Source organism: Varroa jacobsoni, unplaced genomic scaffold (genome assembly GCF_002532875.2).
Source record: "Varroa jacobsoni isolate VJ856 unplaced genomic scaffold, vjacob_1.0 scaffold_263, whole genome shotgun sequence".
Classification (NCBI taxonomy): domain Eukaryota; kingdom Metazoa; phylum Arthropoda; class Arachnida; order Mesostigmata; family Varroidae; genus Varroa; species Varroa jacobsoni.
In genome coordinates this window covers 21,958-45,969 of record NW_019213165.1, presented here as the reverse complement: position 1 = coordinate 45,969, position 24,012 = coordinate 21,958, and the positions used below count along the sequence as shown (strand labels likewise).

General features: G+C 41.0%; 2 long non-coding RNA genes across 6 annotated transcripts in view; one reads left to right on the top strand and one right to left on the bottom strand.

Moving 5' to 3' along the window:
- The first annotated feature begins 674 nt into the window (after positions 1-674).
- Positions 675-24,012, top strand: part of LOC111258785 (uncharacterized) — a 26,021-nt gene continuing 2,683 nt past the window's right edge. The window contains exons 1-6 of the long non-coding RNA XR_015310287.1: positions 675-1,552; positions 8,207-8,949; positions 9,477-9,634; positions 10,558-10,695; positions 21,197-21,319; positions 23,821-23,919. This is a non-coding gene — a long non-coding RNA (uncharacterized LOC111258785). The remainder of the gene's footprint in view (positions 1,553-8,206; positions 8,950-9,476; positions 9,635-10,557; positions 10,696-21,196; positions 21,320-23,820; positions 23,920-24,012) is intronic.
- Positions 9,010-24,012, bottom strand: part of LOC111258788 (uncharacterized) — a 16,673-nt gene continuing 1,670 nt past the window's right edge. The window contains exons 1-6 of one of the 5 annotated variants that reach the window (XR_002679186.2): positions 16,765-17,575; positions 14,513-14,702; positions 11,181-11,282; positions 9,948-10,071; positions 9,466-9,629; positions 9,010-9,223 (exon numbers count right to left, since the gene is read on the bottom strand). This is a non-coding gene — a long non-coding RNA (uncharacterized LOC111258788). Of the gene's footprint in view, positions 9,224-9,465; positions 9,630-9,947; positions 10,072-11,180; positions 11,283-14,512; positions 15,180-16,179; positions 16,742-16,764; positions 17,576-24,012 lie in introns of those variants that run through there. The other 4 variants (XR_002679188.2, XR_002679187.2, XR_002679189.1 and 1 more) reach the window with 4 other exon arrangements.

Here is a 24,012-nt window from a genome sequence, read left to right as displayed (position 1 = left end):
TGGCCATATATTGCAATTATAGAGCAGAGCGAAAAGATACAATCCATACGATACACACCACTTCTATCATCAAGTTCATATTTATTTTTCATTTTTCCCTCTGTAACGCGCATACACTCACAGAAGCGTCCTAACTCAGACACATGCATGCGGAGTGTATGTTTGGCACGTTGAACAGAACTGCTCCGCGTTCCCCTCGACCCATCAATATCCCCCTCTCTCTCTCTTTCTTTTTGTCCTCCTCCGTTCGATGCTCACGACCTCTGTTGTGCTATATGCGGCCTAGTTTTCGTTATTTTCGTTGTTTTTTATGTTCACATATTTGCTGCTTTTCGTCGCTCCTTTATCTCGCACTGTCCTTTCTGCTTCGACTGGGAAAAATTGGCCCAGCAGTTTACCTACACGTAGATTGAAACGTAAAGTAGCGTCACCCACCTCTAGACGCTACCACTAGCTAATACAATCGTCGTCGACAAAATCAGCGGCAGCACCACAAGCTGCAGAAGTCACGGTGATCCGTCAGTGAGATAAGAATCGCCGCAGCCGCCCAGCTCACTCTATCTCTTTCTCGCTTCTCTGCCTTTGTGCCCTATCGTGTCCCTGTCGCGCTCGCCGTTCCGTATGCCGAGGTCGCTTTGGCTAGTTTTTCTCATCTTTAGCCCTGCGCGCGCGCCCGCGCGAACCAACAGACAGAGCGAATGCGTTGCTCAATAGCAGCACCCGGAGTAGAGCTGCTGCTTCCAAAAGGCAACAGCCGAGAGCCACGAACAGGAGGAAGAGCGCAGTAAGTGGATTGGTTTGTTGGCCTGTTTGAACGAACGGCGGATTGGAAGGTCGGCAGGACTGACGGACATCACCGGCATCCATTCAACAGCACAGAACGCGCAACAGCAGCATGGCTTCGTAGCTTTCTCAGTGACCGCCGCCTCCGCTGGCGGTTTCCGGGTGCAGGACGCGATTACTTGAATGGAACCATCGTAGCAGCAGCGACAGTACAGGACAACAACGCCGGCAATGAACTACGATGTTGACAGCTGTACGACTGCTCCAAAGTATTTTAATGCAGATACGGCACAAGCGCGAGTTACGGCAGCGCACAGTGGAGAAGAAAGCTGGCACAGGATTGTGATGCCCTGGTGCTTTTCCACGAAACTGATAGTGACGCTGATTGTGATGACGCGACGAGGCTGCCGCTGCATTGATGATAGTGATGCTTTTTTTTTGCTTTCTATGTTATAAAGTGGGTGAAAGACTGCCTGGAACACTTTCTTCATTAGAGCACTAAGCTATTTGTCGTAATTTTTTGCATCACTATACTTCATTGAGGCTTTCTGTCCGTTGTTGTCAATGTCGACCGTCCTATGTGGCGTAGTTGCTTCTAACGAGCGTGTTTTAGGATGATATATACGTGCGCATTGTAGTAAACAATGCACAATAAATTTTAAAAAGTAGGGACAATGGCTTATCATTTAGTTCACGAATAGAATGATAATGAACCCAAATTGATTATGATGGCACGAAGGAATCGGAACGAGACTACTTGAAAGCTCAAGTAAGTAAAGCAAATAAAACAGATAAGATAACCCTAGCTGGCAGAACTTTAGGTACCAATTACATTCACGACATTTCAAGACCTTCGTGGGCGCAATTAACGTCTAGATCAGTATTTCAAGACGGTATTGTACGCGATACTCAAAACTAACATTAATAAGCATGCAGAGATGAAATAAATATCAGTCCTTTGAGAGACGAACATTCATGAAAGATCATAAGCAGTCTTATAAAGCTATAAAAGGAAGTGCATGACGAGGACGACAAAGTGATGAGAATCAAGCGGGAACGATGTGACCACAGGCAGCATCGTGCAATGGTCACGACTGAGAAATTCCTAGCAATGAACTCCGTTGTTTTAGTTGGAAAGGGGCGTTCAGAAATAGCATGGAGTTTGCTTCGGATAACGAAGGAACAAGCGGTAAAGCACAACGGTATCGCACGTTCGTGAGCGTGATTCATATCCATTCTTAGTAAACAAGATAAAAATGCCCTTTTCTTCTTCCTGCAGGCTCATTTTGAAATTGAAATTTCAGACTGTTGGACAAGACGGCGCGTGTTGGTAGGACATATTTGTTGACAAGTGCCGAACTGGAAAATAAATCGTGTCTTCAGCAATCCTAGATTGTGGTAAAAATATAGTTCTTCCGTGCTAGGCACTGGGTACCTACCATGGTAGAAGCAAATTTCTAGCAGTGATTACTACTTTTAGAGCTTACAAGGATCCGGAGAACTGAGGGAATCTATTTAATTTTAAGTCAATGGATTTAATATACAATCTTTACATTATTTAAAATATAATGAAAGTCACCTTGATATTTTTCTATAATCGTTGTTTGGATTCAGCTTCTAAAGAGGCGATACAATGGTTCATTATAACTAGCAGTTGGCATCCCTCCATACTTCTTCTTCGATCGATAGAATTTGTATTGCCCCCAAAATTGTCTATATTTACCATATATTTCCTGTTTGCATGCCAGAAACGAACCCGTTGCAAATGTGCGGGTGCGTTTGATAGAAAACGCGAAAAATATGCACATCGGTCGATCTGTATGACCCGAACTCTTAGTTCGTATCGGCTATTTCGGTAACTCTTTGTTAATGGTGAAAGATGATTCTAGACTGAATACGTAATGGCCGTGAACTCCTCCTCCTGCCCCCGCCCCCCTTCCAAAAAAAAACGTACGGTTGGGCAACACCGGCCGCATTGTTTAATCTGCCTGAACCGAGTTGATATCTAGATATTTTTGAACAGTTTTATTGATAGAATTAATGTCCGAGTATGACAGCTGTATAGTTGCTTATCTCATTAGTTTTTTTTGTCGATTTGTTCACCGTTGTTGAACCGAATACGATAACACAACCATGGCCTTTTCGTAATACCGACAGGATCCACATATCGAGCGCGGAGGCCATATACAGCAACTCTTCATAAATCTTCTCAAGAGTCGTATAGTGTATTTTTCGTTATCATTTATACTCCAACTAGAACCCTAGCGATAGCTCAGCAGTGCCAGTATTGATGAAGAGTTGGCGCCGATAGATTCAACGTTTAAAACGTATTACTTGTAAAAGCCATTGTTTAATTATGCATACATATAATAATTTAGGGTGAATACACTTTATCTAGACGTTCGACAAGGCCTTGCCTAATTTTTTTGCCAGTAATTCATTAATTAATAGCTTTGAAGTTAATTAGTCAAACGGGTATTTACGACCTCCTTATAAATAGGACAGCGCTTATTGCCTAGAGACGTGACCAGATAAACTAGATTCTAGAACACACATTGATCTGGGATAATATTGTACATGGGAAAGACAAACCTCAATCAAATAAGGCGATTGTTTCAATCTTTCCGGACACGTAAATTCAACTACGTAACATTTAGAAACACGAGGTGATCAAGCAAAGAGTCAAATATTCTTGAATGTTTCTACAAAATGTTTAAAATTCTAACAATTAAATAATGAGTCGTAACCAGTTGATGTTTTACTCTGTTGAAGATAGCTTCACGTAAGTTATTTGCATTTTCGATTCTAAGATATGAACGTAATATCGCGCTTTGAGATCATTTCATGTTTATCGAGGAAACAATTTCCGTCATCTCTGCGCATTTATATGTTTGCACGTATTATTAAGTAATATATGTAGGTCAGTCAAACACAATATCTCTTTGTTTCAGCGGACGATACGTTTGCGAGGTACATTGTCCGTGTTTGTTAGATATTCTTCGATACGTACCTTTGAAGAACATGTCGCACATTTGCAGCTGCTCCTGTCGGTCGTATCTCTTTTTCGTTGTCCATTTATGAAAGTCATACTGCGTTTACAGGCTACAGGGAACTATAAGGTAATCGTTTACACATAATTGATAACTTGGCAATTGATAAGTTAATAGATCGTAATTCAATTGACGCGCAGCTTAGGCGAAACTATTTTCAAGCGCACAGCTCGAAGGGCGGCCATTTCCTTTGCATACGTTTCTCGTTGGAAGCGCCCTTCGTTAATGTTCTTCATCGTGAAGCGTCGATCAGCTGTATGTGCTTGCGCTAATTCGTGCGTGTAAGTTTCTTGCACTAGAGAAATAGTAAGGAACTGGATCGTAATCAACGTACTCGTTGTACGCGTGGAGTGAGCGCTTCCTTGGAAATGAACTAGCGAAGGCTGCCATCTTAGCTGGTTTCCAAGGTCCATGTCGCGGAACCTCTTCGTCTGTTGAAATTAGCTAACTCCTCTAAAGCTAGCCAATTACGGATTACATTATCTCAAGTTCACAGAACGTTTTAAGGACATCTATTGAGATACTGCCACGCGACAATTCAAACGAGCTCAGCTGGGCTACAGTTAGACCCTGAGGATAAACTGCACAACAAAAACACTATGGCGAAAATATATATTTTGTCAGGGTTATACAACTAGTAGCGATACTCAATCGATAACTATTCGTCGTATAAAACGTAGTCATTGTTAAAGCTACAAAACCTTTTCGTAATTATCTCCCTTTTTGCTCTAATGAAACAAGGGGATCTATGCTCAGGTTCAAAACGTAGCACTAATTTTCCTCCCGAACTTATGAATTGAGCATGTAGAGACGCTCGAACAAAGGTCGTCTTCAAATGTCGCCGTCCATGAATGGTCGGTGCCATGTGATGACGAAATCACTCGAAAACCGTTAACCTTACGTACGAAAACGACAGTGTCTTGTGATAGATCGGTCCGATGTTAGTTTAGCAATATGAGACAAAAAATAGGGAGAGAAATATTATTAGCTATACTTGTTTATTTATCTCAAATTTATTATTGAAAAGGTCTTCTTCTTAATCAATCTTAATACATACCAAATGTAATAAAAGTGGTTTAATTTATGTTAGCCTACAAAATATCTAAGTAGGCGCCACTTCAGCGCCTATAGCGTAATAAACAAACAGGCTGGAATTACGATCATCCTAAATCTTCGTAATCTTTAGCAAGTATATTTTGTCGACGGCCCTTGCTTGTGTGTACATAAAAACGATATTTGCACACACACACACACATATATATATACCTATTATCGAAACATATAAGTACCGGCTATCGGCGTTGATGTACTTGCAATGGGTTTCCATGTGTCCAACCCCTAGCTAAAACTCACTGCGCATACGTATTACCTGCGAGAAAGGCCAAGAGGCGGCTTCCGACCAGGTATGCTTAAGGCATACTGCATTCGGCTGCTATTGCTCTGAGAACGTTTTCAAAAACAAAGTCGTATGCCGTAAATTATAGCACTTACGGATGGACTTTGTCCATTCTAGATACGAAGCTCCAATAAATAAATCGTGTAGCATATCAACTCAGTGATGCAATCGTTTACACAATCGATAACCAAAATATAGATATTATCTAGATATATGTGTACATCTAGAAATTACAGTTTCAGATAACAAATAACACGCTAGATATGCCCCTGCCGGTGATGAATGGCCACATAGAAAACGATCTGGAGCCGATCGATCTTACCCGGGAGAAATTTCCCCCGTACTATCTGAGTTTCGACCAATTACAAAACACACAAACGCTGTCAGATTTCGACCCGTTAAACTTTCTCATCAGTTATGGTGATAACTGCCAATTGCGAATGTAGCCTTAACATGGTATATTGCTACACAAAGTTTTCTTCAGCTGTTGCTATACTGATAATTTTTGCCGTTTAAACGAATTGGGGAGCGATACCGGACATGTTTACGCGTATACTATTCTTCGATACGCATATATTATACAACTGCCCACGGGAACTTTGAATTTTACCACGTACAACTCGAAATTTTTGCTTAAACAAATCAACCGATCGCCCGCTTACACGACAAAGCCGTTTTCTGAAGCAAGCTGACAATATCTCTCCAATAAATCGCGGTCTATTTTTACATGAATTCGACTCTTTCTCTATAAATACAGTATCATTTTTGCAGAGATTTTTCGACGATCCGATGGCAATGCCACAAATTGATCCTGACCTGCACTAGGCCAACGAGCTTAGATCGACACACACACAGCCTTTGTCTTTAGCTCATTCTCGCAATCTGCTTTTTTCTCTTCGTTGCGGCTAACGATGCTTACAGAAGCTCAGGATAGGCAGATCGGTGTTTTTCTTATGATCGATGATATAATAACACAGTTCTATGTGCGGCTCCGACTCACGATGTGTAAGTAAAGGCCACTATATATACATATATATATATGTGTGTGTGTGTGTGTACAACATAGTTTTATGCCATTTAATGTTGCCTACATACGAAAAACCGATGACCAGTGCGCGGTGCACACAATTATAAAAACATATAAACAACGAACTCTGTGTTTCTTGGTTGCCGTGCTAACGGTTTGTGCAAAAAAACAAGCCTGAACGTTCTTGAAAGTCGACTTGAAGGATTCCCATGAATGGTAGGACTGCAAAGAAGATAGGTTAGGTGGAGAATGGCGGCCACTGTTGAGTTGGCAGAGCTTTATTACGATCTGTTTCGAAACAGGCGACATATCTAAACATTTTAAAAATCTTCATTTCATAGAAAAATAATCCTTTAAATTAAGCATAGTACGTGTAGTAGAGATGCACACACTATATATAGGAAAAATAAGGCTCATCCAACACTCAACTTTTCCTTTTCGAACCTCTTACTTATTTAACGAGCCCGCTTATTTTCTTTTAAAACTATGTAGATATAGCTACGTTATAGACACTTGGAGCACGAAATCAGTAGCATCTTCGAGATAGAAGCTGGCGCATCGTAGATTGCTTTTACCCAATTATTTATTATTTATTGAATGCAATGCATTCAACGCATGCAGTGCACCGTCACGCTACCAGAGTTGTATTTGCTCCACTCAGATCCTTAGCTTTTATGAACTTCAACTTGCTTCAGTCCAGCTTGTCCTTGCACTATTGTCCTTGAACGAACAACTATTGGGCCTTCAGCAGGCTTGCTAAACAGCTGAATTTTGAAACACTTCATATGCGTTGACCATGAGGGCTTTACACCAAGACGATCCTTCAATATCGAAACGACAAACCTACTAATAAATAATTTTTATTCCAAGAAATAAAGCCGTTTAATGAAGCGCCAACTTAAATTTGCTAATTGTCACAAAACAAGCTTAAGGCAAATTTCTAATATTTCAATGCCGCATGAGAAAAAAACCTCAATATTGGCGAAGGTTCGAACCGAGAACATTAATACCAACAGTGTTGCGTGTAATGATCTATAATTGAAGTTGATAAGCTTCTATGGTAAATCTTACAGTTGGCAAGGCGCGGTTGTAAGTTTAATCTTGCCAAATCTCCTTCTTCCGTTTTTGTTTGATTAATTTTAATAGCCAATTTTTTGCTTCTACCGACGCGCACGTCGCTCGCTATCAGATTGGGGTGAGTTTCCCCACTTGTTTAGAGACGAGACGCCGAAAATTTGAAGTTCGCTGAGTATCAGCCGCCTAAGTAAACACGTTTTCCAATACCTAATAGACATATGTGTACGTGAGAGCCAGCTGAATCTTCGGAATCATTTTAAAAGGAAAATCAAGGCTATGGAAATGTGATATTTAACATGAAACGTATCTGCTTTCCTCCAGTGTAACGCGCCGTTGTCACGACACCATCTACGAATTACAGATAAACGCGTTTAATTTTTAGTTTTTCTATGACGTTATGCTTGTCTACCGTTGCGATGCGACGCTAAAAGAGCGGTAATGGCTTCAAGGAACTCGTTGCGCTGGCAGGTTCCGTGGAATACAACAAGTCAAGCACCGCATACATAGATGTGTGGCATTTCTGCCCGATGGCTGTAGCATACATTTATAGAAGCTGGTTAAGAATCGTACTGCTTGTTATTATTATTAAAACCATTAGTATCATTCTTATTATTAGTAGGAGGGCAAAGTATCGTTGCTAAGGCTCCGGGCACAGATGGAGACCGTAAAGGGCGAACCAGCTCGCATCCCATACCTCACGAGGCTTTCGATTTCACTGTCGTTGCGGCGATCTTCGTTAAAAAAAAAAGTTTATCTGAAATAGGAGGATAGAACAGAGGATCGAAAGATATAATTTTCATGGCTTTCGTTTGGTCTGCTCCTTCACGGTTTGTTCTTACTTTGCTTTTTCTTGGCCTTCCTCTACTCTTTTAGCACCGGAATTGGCAGTGCAGCCTGTCAATACCTCCCTTCCCTGGTCCGCTCCACCCTCAATGTGCTACCCGCTTCGTCTATTCACGAACAGTTCCTCAACACGATTCGGTTGTGGTCGCGGACGCAGTGGGATCATCACCCCGAAGGAGTACGCAACAGCAACGGCGAAAGCGTACGAACGCGGAGAAGAAATTGAACGCCGAGGCGGGGGGCCGCCACCGAGGTGATAAGGTTAGCCGCCGGTGAGCAGCGGTTCCTTTAGCTCTGTGCCGATAATCGTACGTAACATCGGCATTAGAAGCACTGACGCTAGTAGTGATTGTTTATTGGTGACGCGCCGTGGCGGCGACGGCGGCAGTACAAGCTACAAGCCAATGCTCGTAGAAACCACACGGATTTCTACTAGCGGAACAGCGCAAGCAGTCGGCATTGAACAAGCAAAAAGGCCGGGTAGGCGCTGGGGGTGCGGGACCTTTCTTCAGTCGCTGACGACTGCGGCTATACAGCAAATTGATTTCGATTCCGTACAGATCAAGATTAATACCTAGATAGCAATAGTAATGCACTCGACTGCATAGCGGCCAATTCTATTGGCACAGCCGATATTGATAAACACGTAGATATCAAGAGACGCCATGTTTAGCAACCCGCATGCGCCGGCTCGGCGGAATAGTGAACAGGAAGTATTCATTACTGCACATTGTCGAACCAAGCTCGTAAATGGACAATGCTACTAGATAAAGGTATACATTATGGTGAATGTGGGTCAGTGTTAGACATATTTAAATAACTTTATACAAGTGTGAGTTGTATTAGATTTATTCCAGCATAAAATAAAGCTTATTAATATGGAAGGTTGTCGCTGCATTTAGGGGCAGGACACTCATACAACAGCTGACTAACATATTTTCGTATAGAAGAAAGGCGCAAAATTAATAGTGCGTTATGTTTTTTTACTTTGCTAGCCACTTCGAAGAACAACAGAGATTTGCCCCAGTGTCCTATTTAATGCCATCTCTGAAATATCACATCAAAAAGACAAGAAATATTATATTACTGATTTAGACGCTGTCTACTTTCGATGGATGTGATAGAAAGACAAACAATTCTCCATACATATTGCAAAATCAGAGTAAGTTGTGTAACTGGTATTGCCACCCACACACTTACACAATAAACTTATATGGCTGAAGCTTGAAGACATGCAAATTACTTATCGGTTGTCTAGATCTAACTGACGGACTCGAAAACTGTCATACATATCAAACAGAAATATTCAGGTAGCCAGTGCTTCAACATCCTCCTGAAAGCTTCTCGCGTTGGTCCGTCAAGCAGCTGCCGGCCGTGCGTAAATGAGAGCAGACGACTATTTCCTGTACGCTCTGCAAGGCGGATCCATCTCCTGATCAATATCTGGATGATTCTAAGGTAAATTGTTTGGCAAACATTTGAAATGCACTTTAAACAAATACCTCTATAGATTATCACTATTATGAAGCGTTAGCGCGTTAGAGATGCTGGGCGTCGTGGGTACCGCCAGACAGGTGTCAATTAGATAACAATGTCGACTTTGATCTTAAACGGTAACCAATAACCTCGGTCCGCTCAAACATAATCGCTTAATAGAGAAAAAATGAGTGTCTGCTTGGAAACTCTTTCTGCACTGCTACTAGACGCGCGTACATAATGGGCCGTTGTCCAGTTGGCTGTAAAGATCGACAAACTTGCTGGCAATTAGTACCTTTTTCAGGCCGATGTTTCGACAGTCCATAATATAATAGCTTTATTGTTGGCCAATCAGGAGTTCAGTGCAGTAAATTTTTCTTCGGAAAGTGTTTTGTTGAGCCGTTACGAGTACGGTGGTCCTTTAAAATAATAAGGTCAGAATCACTACACTGTCAATCTTCATCGTTTACCGTATACTTCAACGATAAATTTAATTTTTTTTTTCTATTCCAGAGGAGGACTCTAGAAGACTTCTAGAGGACTATTCTAGAGAGTACCGCTTATTGTTAAAAAGAAAAATGCTTCCATTTGGTGGTTAGATATAAAGTTCAGCCTATTCAGTAGAGTCAAGCGTTTCAATATACGTCCAGGGAAAATTTGGTGCTAAAGCATGTCCATAGTTGGCAGTGCTTACCCCCTCTGCCAGAAGCGTGTATGTGTTTGTTACTCGAACGGTATACAGTATTGTTTCCTTTTTTGCTGCTTCTCGTGCCCCTTTTGTAAAAGATCGCTGCTATTAATTCAAAACAGGTTAACTACGAAGTGACGCACTGCTGCTGGTCCTATTAGATTGGGATAGGGGAGATAGTTTTTACGGAACATGTGTCTATCTTTATTTATTTCAGGATGCTTGGTAGATGAAGCGAAAAAAGCATTTGCGTTCGTCTCGTATCTGCGGTAAACCCGTATGACCAGATTAGCTAGTGATGCTTACTTCAAAAGGATTGCTTAGTAGATATTTGATCAGAATCACCACAGTTAAGGTAAGATTTTGCTGGGTGTTCTCTACTTATGAATTAATACAATGTCTCTCTGGGTAGCTTTGAACAAGCAGTGTTTCCGCATAGACTCCATTAGTCTGCCATGATTTTGACGTTATACGACTGAAATTTGCTGGGTTCCACTTATGTGCTGGCTTCAGCCTGGCTATCTATTTATCCTCGGAGAATTAAGAATCTGTTTCTAGAATTCAGCCGCAGTCGTCGACGCCGGACAGTCATGGACCAGATTTGTAGGCAGAATGCGGGCTATGTTAACATTCTCCCGCTTGATACTCGGTAAATTGTCAAGAATTAGAGACTTACAAACTCGCTCATCCTCCTTTACTTTAATGGACAGATCTTAATAATATTTTTCTCTTAATCTCGTTTCTCAAATGACCTTTAGGTGCGTTTTGTCTGCGTTGGCTGATTAAACGTCCACGTACTAGGCCATAAGTAAACCATAGCGAGATTTTGGTGTAACTCACCGTTTAAGTTACTGCTTGAAATTTTGTTTACTCTGTTCTAGCATAAATGCAGCCCGGTCAGAATGAAGGACATATACGACACATGTACAGTGGTCCAAGATCCTAAAATACAAAAGGCAAGCTCTGATTATTAAAAATCGCACATCAACAGTACCTGCACAGTATCTTACTGAGCTTCTGAGAACCAGCGAATTAATTAGAATCACAATTTATTCAAACGTGTTGGTCAATTCAGCCAGCCCGGCTGATGTCAGCTGAGAGCAGAAGTGTGTATCCTTACGTAGACGTTATTCACACGTGTCTAACTTCACTGTTCACTATTCATGCAACTTTAACAGAGTAAAACATCTATAAATGAGTCGTTCAGACCGAACTTATGTATCGTCTTAAAATGTACGCTTGTCCTTGTACAGGCCCTTAAACATCTACAAAGCGCGTTTGATTGTAACGCATCTTTGGCTTAACGGTAACGTTAACGATAATCGGATTGCCAATGTTAACTAAATAGTAATGCAGGCTAGCGTTCCTGTGTCGTTTAGAGACGAGATTAGCTCAGCTTTCGATCAGCAGTGCGGTTCCCGCATATATCCTCTTGTTTGGGACTAAATCACACTCGGACACAGAAACGCTCAGGATGACGCCGTGTTAAGCAAGCTTCTCGCATGTCTTCCCGCGTACAGGACGACACATCTTCTCTATGGCGTTTGGTCGCCGCTTTGGTTCTTTCGCAGGCCGAAAAAGACGCTTCTATAGCAAAGAATCCTGCCCGTTGCATAACAGTGGGGCGCGCGGTCACTTTTCCCGCCGATTTCATTGTTGTAGTTGTCCGATTATGAGGTTAAGCTCGTTGTCGCTGCTGCTGCCACTGCCGCTGCCGTGCTTATAACTATCTGTGGGCGTGCGATCTGTATTTCCTAAAAATCCTTCATGCGGTATTAATAATTGCCGTCTCATAAATTATGGGCAGCAAGTAACACCGAGTCGCTCTAAGGGTAGACAACGATAGGAATAGAGGGGTATAGAAAGAATACGCAGTACGGCTCATGCCGAAATAATGATCAATGCGTCAGACGATGCTCGGATGGCCGTCTTCCGCGCCGCAAATCACGAATATATAGCAGCGCCAATAGCATGAACGAAAAAAAGTAGGTCTTCTGCTTTTTGCTGTTTGCAATGTGATGTACCTCGTCACCTAGCCCACTTAAAATTGTTGCTACCGCTATTATGTGGCATTGCTGTGCCTCGATCCGTATTCGCCGCCACTATCGCAAGTACCCGTCTAAGTAATGGCCTGTTTTATCAAAGGCAACTCATGTTGGCAAAAACGAATAAGCGACACCTAAGCGAAGCTATCAAAGACCTAATCTATACGCCAAGCGACCTGTTCCAGTGTTCTTAATAAATCAGTGTTTAATTTTACGGTATCAGGAACAAACCGAGTCAGTTCCCAGTAGTTTTTGACGCGCAATCAGGATATAGCTTTTTCTTGCGCGACACCAAACAGACAGACTGATCTTGTCGAAAAGTCTGTCATCTGGCTATTACCTACAACAAGTTCACCTGGCTACGCTACGTTCATTACGCTAACCCGCTTTTCAAGTTACCGTAGTAACGCTTACGACGATTCATGGAATAATAAGCTAGAAGCTTCGCGAGCCTCGAGCGAGTGAGGGGATGTACGGCAGGCGAGTTCAATGGTCGTTACATAAATACATTTTCGTCCATGTTTAATTTCAAAATAAATATGTTCTTTCAACGCATTCGCAATTGGCTATGGACCGTGTGAATCAGCTTTTTATTAGCTAAAGTTTATTAGCTTTCTGCTCATATCTACCTAAATGGACGCCACCTACTACAATTAAACAATGGTTCTCTCCATTCAGCCTTAGTCCCTGATAATAAAAAATTGGCGAAGGCAGAATATTCCATTTATTAATTTAATGTAATATATACATATGTGTGTGCGTGTGTGTGTGTGTGAAAAAGGATTGACGCTTTCATAGACCTTTTATGGGCTGATTTACATCGCCCCAATCGGGTCAAACTACTCTAGTTGGAAATACTGTGGATCGTGCGTGCCAAATTCGCCACCTGTTCCTAATAACAATAATAAAAGATGCGTGATCTATCAACTACTGTCAAACGGCGTAGTTCCAGAAGTATGAGTGGAGACTTTTCTGTTAACGGAAGAAGCGCTCTTTATTTCAAATGTCGCCGCAACGTCCTACTTGTCATAATCAAGAGGACGTCAGGTTTACTTGACAAACTCCATATCCTTCCAATTGTATCTGGCTAAAATGTCTATTAGGACCTCTATTTACTAGCTGATTAACAACAAACATCATCGTTTCCGCGGGATTGGCACAAACAAATACTTGCGCTAGATCTGAATCATGTTGGCCACTACGTTAATCCAAAAGAATGTAAAAGGGTTTAATTTACTCCGCGTATAGTGAGTTAAGCCTAACAAGCCCGATTACCTCGAGATACATGGGTCAGGGAATGAAGTTTCCTGTTCCCTGCATGAAAAGTAAAACGAACTTCGAGTTTTCTCTAGGACAAACTCGACCTCCGCATAAGCGATTTCATAGTCATAATGGTCCCGTCATTTAGAAGCAAAATGAAGATCCGGAACGTTTTTTACTTTGCTATTTAAAGTAAGTTGTTGAATGATTAGTTTCTTTTTTGCGGTATGCATATTTCAATTTGCTTCTTTATTCAATTCAAAAATGAAGATGGAAGCAAGCATCCCTCATCATGGGTACCTGACCCGATCCATTGTATGTTTTTTTTTTCATTGTTTAATGCTATATTATATGAAATTGCTATAACCGCGCAGATGGCTCAATCAACGAATGAAACTGTAGGATATAAAGAAGCTACATATACGCGTTTTCTCTCACGCAGTACCCTGGCCTTTAGCCCTTCATCTACCTGCATTTTCGAAGAAGTGTAATAGATATTCACGGCTATGATTAAATATCCTCAGGCCATACCTAATTAAATTACCTGAACCTAATTTTGGTCTTCCACGCCGTAATAGCATATTATTATTTAACTGCTAACACTTGACGTTGCGTCTACAATATAATCTAGATAAGATTGTTTCCTATTGTTGTTACACAACACAATCTATAGAAGGAAGCCTTCGCTCTAAATGGAAAAATCAAAATGGCCAAGTCTTTGATAATTGGCTTAGAGGCATCAGTTCGTTACATCTATGCATAAGGAAAAATTTTCAACCGTGGACACAAATTGAAAATTGCTATAAGATAAACAACAAGTGACTGTTGTAACAAAAATTTAGAAAAGCGTTAGTAGTAAACGCCTACCGTTATCGCTTAATTATCTTCGCTAGGTCCTTTCTCTGCTGACCGATAACGCCGTGTCAAAACCTTCGTCGCGGCCTACATCAGTTAGCAGCCTGGTTCATAATACAATATGGTCAGGTTTGGAGTTTGTCCTTACGTGCACAGTTTCGTAGAACGGAAACGCACAAGCTGGATAAAAGGCCACACGAGTCTGTGAAAACAATTCTTGCCGTTATTATATCGGTATACATCAAAACTGATTAACTGTGGTTGACGAAATGCACAAAGTAATTGAATACAACATCGTTGACCCTTAGTAATGAAAGAAACGGTCGCAGGAACTAACTTACTTATTTTGCCGCTTCAGTTCAGGGGAGTCAGAAACAACGAAGTTTTTCAGCGGCATCAGCATCCCAAAAAAATTTATGGAGCGAAAATCAGAAAATTCTGTTTGACATGTGCTTATATGTTTATACATTACTCTTGTAAGTCGTACATAGATAATGCCAAAAAAAAGTTTTGCCTCCATAGGAAAAAGAATCCGCATGAATCAAGTGAAATTAGGGTTTTGTTATGAATTGCTTTATTCTATCGTCGTAATTAGGTTACACTCTAACTCTGCGTCCGCGTTAGGTTTCCTAGGGGTTAGGCAATAGCTGCATCGTTACCGCGTTAAATGCAAAGCAGCTGAGGTCAAAAGCTTTCAGCACAAAATGGTAACTAGAGTGTTAACGTGGTACAAATATGAATATGGTGGTTTCGCAATTCTGATGTTCTAGCTTCAATACCCAGCTAAAGCTCTGTCATTCGATTAACTCGGAATCCCGCACAGTTTTATCTAACTAGCGTCATTACCATCATATTCCTCATGCACCGCGTATATTAATTACTGAGCTTATCCCCTTCAACAGATTCTCACGGGGGGCAAGTGCGTGTAACTTCGAATGTGATGCCGTGGTCATCATAAACAGCACAAAGGATGCGGCCACCACTAGTCCTATCCCCAGCGTTAACAAATAACAACTATAAACGAAGACAACTGATTAATCAAAACTACGAGAGATCCGTCTATATGATCGCTATGTCGTTTAACAGATTTGAGCAACCACAGATAAATCAAGCTAACGATACGAGCAAACATCTTTTGGCTCCGGACACAATTAAACTAAATCTTGAAAAACCATGATGGAATAGAAGATACAAAAAAGCATTAACGATCACGCTTTAGTAGTGTCTATTTTCAGCATGACGAGAGTCGGCGCTTCTCGGTATAAATCTACGTACGACCCATCACATTTTAAAGATGGCCATCTGCAAATTCAGTACAACCAAGAGAGCCAAAGCCCGCAGAATAATAATAGCCTGCATCAGTTTTGTTTCACTTAGAAAAAATTATCCTGTCAAATTTCCTATTTAAATACTTCTGTGGACCTGAAGTCACGCCCATAATCGAATCAACGTAACGCTTAAAATCGAGTGCATCCACCGCTCTGATTAACTGAGTGGCCGCTTTTAGCATCTGTGCCTGATCTTACCTTGAACAAAGTCCCCGAAGACGATTCGACAGTATTTCAGGCCAACGAGCGATCACCGCCCTTCGTCTCAACGGAACCCTACCGCCGTATCGTCTAACAATTAGATTGCAATTAACCAGTAAAGCCGCAACATCATCTCAGAACATTTCTCACCTTTAGTTTCAATATAAGCGTCTATCCTTCTGCATCGTTTTGCTTCTTTTCGCCTGCGACCTCCCGCGAACTATAGAACAATCGTCCGGATCGTCCGTTTGTACGAACAAACCTCAATGACCTCTGCTTTAGTGAGGTATCTTCTCATGTGGGCATACATTCTTCACCTAGACGATTCCAGGTGTCAATAGTCTTGTTTGCAACACCTAGTGTGCGTTTTTCTGCATTTTTTTGCAATGGAATAACGGATGGACGATGTTCCGGAAGGAAGATAACAGCGACTACAAAAACATCGAAGTTTCTACTCTATCACTCGGGTTGTACGGAAACCAATTTTCAAATTTATACACCGTTCTAGTAGCAATCTTTGACTAAGCCTCTGGCTGAAAAAGACGCGATTTATATACTTCACACCTGCAAGTTTTGTATAAGATTAAGAATCGTCCAAAGGATGGGTCTAACGCAATTCATTGTGAAGGAAGTCGAAGCAGTTACGGTAAGGCCACCTAATTGTACAGTATCACTTGTTTACGGTATATATCTAGCGAATCAACAGACAATAACTGCGATGAAAAGGTTAACTACCTCTGGCTCTTGCTAGGCAAGCTTTCTGAAACTTCTTCTTGGAATCTAGAAAGTAGTACGTCCATTGGAACATCCGACACTTGTTTCCAAGATCCAGCTGAGTGGTGGCGCATAATACGTTTCCACATTTTCGTACGCTTGTGATTAGGGAAGCTCGACATTGCCTGTTGAGACACTGTGCCGATCGCCTCAAATCGAAACCTGAACTAAAACGTCCCATTTTTGTGACGGAAAGGAATTTTTCTCGTACTGAAAATCCTTTCATGACGCGTCCCTTCGAGTCAAATAAGTTTTTTTTTTTTTTTTTTTATAAATGTTCTACTATACGGTCAAATTAAGTATGAAGTAAAATCTATCGCACAGCTGTGAGAGTGGTGGTGTGGAGGGTTACGCAGGCGACTTATAGAGAGGGCGAAAGGGAGAGAGAGAAAGAGCTTTTGTGTGACACCAGTTGGCTCTCTCTCTCTCTCTCTCTCTCACCTTGTATCGTCATGCAAAGCTAACGTGAAGCATATTCCCCTTTTCAAATGAGGCCGATAACAGATCGGGTCGTGTTTGGCTTTTGACGTAGAAACGAGAAAAATCTAAATAATTTTAATTTAGCTCAGGGTGGGACGATTATTGTTTGTGGCGGTATACGTAGATAATGGGTCTCGCCAATGTTCATCTAAATATGGAAATCTAGATAGTTTCACTGCTTCGATAGCGGCGCGTATCTTTAATCGTCGCTCACTTAATTTGGGTGACGTCGATGAAATAATGTGGTATTGATGTTTCAACATCTGCTCATTTTTGCTAACTTCCTGGCTAAGCTAGACCGCCGATTTGGTAACGAAATTTCGTTTTTATTGCTACAGTAAATAAATTACTGTAGATAGAAACTAGATTGTTAGAATATGGACTTGGGCGCATCAGTTAATAACTATAGAAGCATAAAGTTTGTTGGTGTGGAACAAATTATATGGATGGGACAGATTAAATCAATGGATCATTTTTTCTACGCTTGTTTTTTCCTGGTATATATTTTGGCTATATTTTTTTACCCTAAAATCAGTATCATCAATGTCATCTGAGCCAGAGACAAAAGTTGAACGTATTAGAGATAGTTGCAATGCAGAAGCACCGCTTTCACGCCTTGCCATCAATCCCCCGTCCCTTTTTGGTTTGCTGGCCCTGACAGGTCTGCCCAAAGCAGCAAGAAGGGTGCTATCAAAAATAGATCTGAACTTAGCCCATCCCGTCATGCTCGAATCTTTCGCCAACTTCCCAATAGTACCCACTTTAGAGCCTTAGGCGAAGCCTGCTTAAGTCGGAAGGGAGGACATGCTGATTTTGAGTTCCGAGGAGTAGCACGACGATAGTGGCAAACCGCTCTGACAATCTAAAAAGCTGGGACCGATTCGAAACGGGAAGCCAGCTGGGGTGGAACGCTGAGAGTGGATATAGAGGGATGTTCCGAGAGCTCGATGAGAACTCTCCCACAGACCCCAGTATCCTCGTCCAGTCCTTCTTGACTTGAAATTATTGCAAAACGTCTAATTCAGTCCTTTTTCTGACATTTTATAAGCAATGGTAGTATAAAGCGAAGCACGCAGATATTTCTTTCAAACGTTGTAACTTACATCAGCTGTCATTTCGCCTAAGTACGATATAACTCATTCGTAGACTGATTTTCTACTGCCTTAACCACTGTGATAAATAAACGAGGTCTCATTACGATTATCGTTATACATATTATACTAACCCTGTTATACGATTGTAAAAATTGAATAATTGTCTCATTTATTTAATTATTATTATTATTATTATTATTATTATTATTATTATTATTATTATTATTATTATTTAATTTAAATAAAAAAGGTACATTGAAAAATACAGTACTAACAGTAATAACAATATCGCATATCAAAAAATCCTCACAAACAAAACCTGCATCCGGCGAAATGTGATGTAACCAGCGACACGTGTCAGGCTTGAATTATTGGCACCCCTTTATGACTTCTGCTGTTAGAAATAGCATCGACCACTGATGCAGAGACTATAAAAACTGGCCGTTTTTGCTTTGTTTTAGCCATTAAGTGTCTAGGCTAGCCCTAACCGTCTTGTGACGGATATAATCCCAAAAGTTATTATCATCCGTAGGTCTATTGCAAAATATATCCGCTCAAGGTTGTTATTGTCTTTCTGTATATGCTAGGATATTCGTGCATATGCTATAACGGAAATAATATATCGATATGGCTCTCGAAATGTTTTTGTGAGACGGGTGGTCCTTTTCAGAGGGCATATGGTATCGTGTCTGACACACTGAATGAGTAAACAAATACAACTAAAATACTGGTGTCCATTGTCCTAGGAAATTCAACGCAAACTTCGCCTCACGTCTCCCCCCCCTTCCGCCCTGCCGCGCCTCTAGATAGTAGAACTGAAGGTTCATATAATTGACGCTAGCCGGCGATCAAACGTTTACACCAGGAGCGGCAAATTCAAAATGTCGACGAGTATAAGCTTTACAGCGCTGAAGCAGGCTTTATAGATCCGAGTGCTGCAAACCTTGGAAAAGTCAAGGAAATTGTTCATAACAATATTCAAAATGTGAAAGAAAGCAGAGTAAACACGTGCTTGATTCTGTTATCATCTATCTTCAAATAGATATCACAGCAAGTTCCGTTACTTTGAGTATCTCTTTACGCCTATAAATGACTACCACCGATTTTTATGAATCACTTACGAAGTCATCAACATAGGCACCGTATAGATATGAAATAAGCCTATGAGTGTGCACAAACGTGTTCGTCCATTATATTATATTATATAGATTTACAAGCATTTGCAGGTACATAAACCTTCGAAGAGGCCCTAAAGAAGCTATTCAAAGGCGTGAGCCAAAAAAGCTTGCTCTTTATAAACTTCAGCAGATCAGAGAAAATCTATCTCAATGGATTAGAAGAAAAATAACCCGAAACTGGGGTGAGATTTCGTGAGAGAGCGCTTTCATCGACTTCGATGCATCAGTATTAATTGGCAGTAGATCGATGCAATATATTTCCGCTGCTTAGCGAATTCTGTGGCAGCTCTATCTCTGCTTCATTGGTTTACCTTGCTTCAGACTCACCGAAAACGCATCAGGACGTGGTGCGGTCGGTGACTGCATGTGCTACCGTGCAGTGCGCAAAAGACGCTGATGAAGAGGAGTCCGGCTCCAATACAGCCTGTGTGTATCAGACCAAAATGTTGGTAAACATCGCTTAGCTAAGACACGAACAAGCGATGCTCTCCTTAAATGGTTTACTGCACCAAAAAAGACTACTGGAGAGGCACTTCATCTCCAATGCTGTGTGGTTTCTTTTTCCCCAACTTGGCGTACGTGTCACGCTTATCTCAAGATCATCCTTGCCAAAGGACAATAACAGAGTTACCATTCGTGCATCTATGCACACGCACTGTGGTGTTTGCTTTTTCTAGCTGCTTATTTTTACCATTTATATAGTCTCCCATTCATTGCTAATTGTGCGTAAGACGTATTCCGTAACCACTGTGTTTTATGACCGATGCAATGTTTAGGGATGCGTTTTATGATTGTTGTGAACCATTATAAGATTTTTGGCAAAGAAAAAAGAGACCAACCACACAAAATTATGCATTTACAAAAACATCCATAGAGAACAATCGTAAGTATTCCCGCAAAGCGTTGTATATCTTTTCGTGCAGATAATTGTAATCTCTGAGGTTTATATTTCGCAAAACTTGTGCTCAAACTAGCAGTATAACATTTTCAAGAAATAGACACACTCAATAGTCACGTGAAATACAATGGCACGTTTCCTAAAATGAATCGAAGTTACCACATGGAGACCATAACTGGGGCTAAGGTCTCAATGGCAACGCTTTTTGGGGATTTACGGGATCAGGAAAAAAATTAGCTCGAACTCTGCCGCCCATCCAAGAAGGCAGGTCATGTATTATCATGTGACTTGAAACCAACTATTGATAGTGATCTTTTCTGCACGCTTACAAAATACTAGATGAGCTCAAAAAAATGATTTAATCTTTTCATTGCTTCATTTCTGCGACAGTCGTTACATTGAAAGCTATCATTTTCCAAATAAAACATTCACCGAATTATATGGTTTAGTCCGTTGACTCGGCAATCTTTAGGTTCATACTTCTTGAGCCTGCAATCAAGAAAGGCCTGAAATAGTAAAGTAGGATGCACCTAATAAACTACAATAGTGTAAATGCGATTATTAGATGCGTATATATTTCCATGTCTATAGATACCTAAATAATAGCCAGATATCAGGTAGTCCAACGCTTGAACGTGCCGCTGCCAATATCAATATTATGAATGCTTGTGCAAGCCAACGGTAATGCGTATGAAAAATATAAGGTGATTGTTGTCTAGAGTACTTGGCTGGATAAACAACAGTCCTGGCTTCTGAGTGGCAGGTACATCGGAGTGCTCTCCAGCTCCAATCGAACGACGGCAACTTTTCGAGCAGCTGCTGCTGCCATGTGGATGTGCCAGGACGCGCCTACGCTCTCCTAACAGGTACTCACATCCGCTGTCACGAAGGTCTGTCTGACATCTTCGTTTTTTTTTTTCTGTCACTCATTAATTAGTAAAAGAGAAGACATCCATGTTGTTGAGTAGAATTCCCCACTCTCGATATTGCACTCTTCCAATTCGAGACAAGGGACCGTGTCGTTCGGTGGGATCGTATCTGACTCATAGGAGTGGATTGGGCGGGTCTTCACGGTGAAGCTGTCTGTTCGCTTATCAGTTGTACACTTCGTTCGTTCGTTCGTTGCTGACGAACGCTCGGCTGATGTCGAGCTTTACTAAGGTTAACCAGCCTCTCCATTCTATTTAGGTTGATCCTCTCTTGTTATGGTTAAGATGATCGCAGTACATGCTGATGAATTCGTTTCAACCCTATTTCCAAATTAGATATTAACGGATAGTAGGTGAGCTTCTGCCAAAAAACACCACCAGCAAGTCAAGCGTTTGCTCCGAGACGATTGCTTCACCAGTTGCTATATCATCCTTCGGCAGCAGCAAAATGAAGCTTATTATCGATTTAGTAGATTTATCCTACCTCGAAAACGGCAGATTTTGAAGGTATTGTAACTTGCATTTTTAAGGTTCGCCGTCTCAGCATAGTTTACTTTGAAACTTTCCCACAGGTTGTTTTGGCCAATTTAAAATTTGAAACTTGAGGTAGGTAAGCTTAGTTGGACAAAGAGAACTTCCTTGGCGCCGAACCACTAATTTCAGTTGAAACGAAAGCACTATTGCGCCGCGACTAAGGACGGTTGTAGCAGAGTTGCCGTTACCACTTCTTTTTTTTAGCAGTTGCGACTTTTCGATTGCGTACATGTTTGTTATTTGTGCCGACCTCGATTTCTTCGAACTTCCTTCTAACGTGCACCCCAAATATACTTTTACTGCGAACAATCAGTAAATTCGCTGACTAAAAGTACGCAGATAATCTTCGAGTAACGGCGAACTGTTGGTCGCATCGTATACGGACTGATATTTCAGGATCATAGGTATTTTAGGCGCGATAAAAGCATCATTTTAAAATCTAAAATTTTATTAAATTAAAATTAAATTGAAATTCAGAGCATTTAAATAATCCTATTGAACTTTTCTGTACCTAGCCGATAAATGTCAATTCAAGATAAAACCCGTACGAGTAATATCATAAAATAGTTTATCTATGGTGGCTGTTCAGGATATTTAGTTGTCAATGGCATTAGTATGGACCGGATCGCTGCTTTATGGAGTTCTGCAATACAGTGACCGTCACTTTGCGTTTCGTATTAATGAGAAATATTTTTCGACGCTGATTTGGGACACAGTGACTGTCTGCTGATGATAAAGTATCCTCGCATCAATTGTTGTGTAGTATTTAAATCTATGCCAAACATAACTTCTGGTTTAGTTGTTCAACTTTAAGGCTCTCCTGCTATGCCTTTCTGGTATGCCAAATTTCCATATATCCTACCTAGTCGTAGTGCTAATTTGTTGTCGACAGTTGAAAACAGGCCTAAAAAAGATGAGATCATATATTGAGCTCACCTAGAACGTTTTGTTTTGGGTAATTTTTGGTTGTTGGCATTTTTCGAAGGAGGTAAGCACTAATCGTATATGAAAGATTTCCATAATCGTATCATTTTCGCGGCTGAAACCTGTTTTTGTAAGGGTTATCAATTGACGCTATATGTTGGACATTACGTCATCGTATCGGCAAAGAATAAAGGCACGATCAAGAGATAGACTCAAATATAAGTAAAAGGTATGAACTGTGGGTCGTTCTTCTATAAAAAGAGCTTCATTCTGTCATCAGTGTGACGCGTAGGAGAATCTATCCTGTGACACCCTGCGCGCAGTTTCAATGTTTAATACCATAGTTGTCGAGTTGTTGTTTGGTTACTTTTTTTGATTTTAGGTTTTTTTTCTAGCTCGTCTGTTAGGAGACAAATTGGCAGAAAATTCCTTATTGCTGTTTTGAGTTATTTAGGAGCGGCCTAAGTATGTATGAAGGTATCCTCCTTTCTAGCGGTGGGAATGTTCGAACTAACCATGACTCGTTCGAACAGAAACTATAGAGCGCGGTCAGGTATAATCGGCTTCTATAACAATACGACCTGTAGATGATCATACAGCTCTGGTTTTGATGTTTTCAAATGAACACCTACAGGCTTCGAACAGCGCAAATAAGTACTCTTCAATCTTGAATTTTGGCCTCGAGTATGGCTTAAACTAGCTATTAAGATAGTACGATTCGTTCTACGTTATCGTCAGCTAGATCGTCTTCTCGCAGTTACAAGCACGAGAACGTTCTCCGTAACGTTATCTGATTCTGTGACGATCTGCTACGACAAACGTTAGTTGTACGTGGCAAAAATGTGCGCTCTCTACTTCATTGGCGATGTAGTGCATCTACCCCGCCAGTGCTTGAGATACATAAACGAAACTTTATCTTAGCGTTCTTTTACCGTTTCTCTATGAAAATACGCCTCATATTATTCATAATATCATTTTAGAGACACGGAACTCAAACCCGATCATAACCAACCGACGGCTTTCCTGTGCGATCATCACAGTAACAAGCAACAGTCTCTTTCTGCGTTAAGGACAAGCAGGTAAAAAACTTAAGTCAAACAGTTCCTGTAACCAATATTTCCTAAAAACAACAAACGTTATAACTTTATATATATACCTTCTGCAAAGCCCTA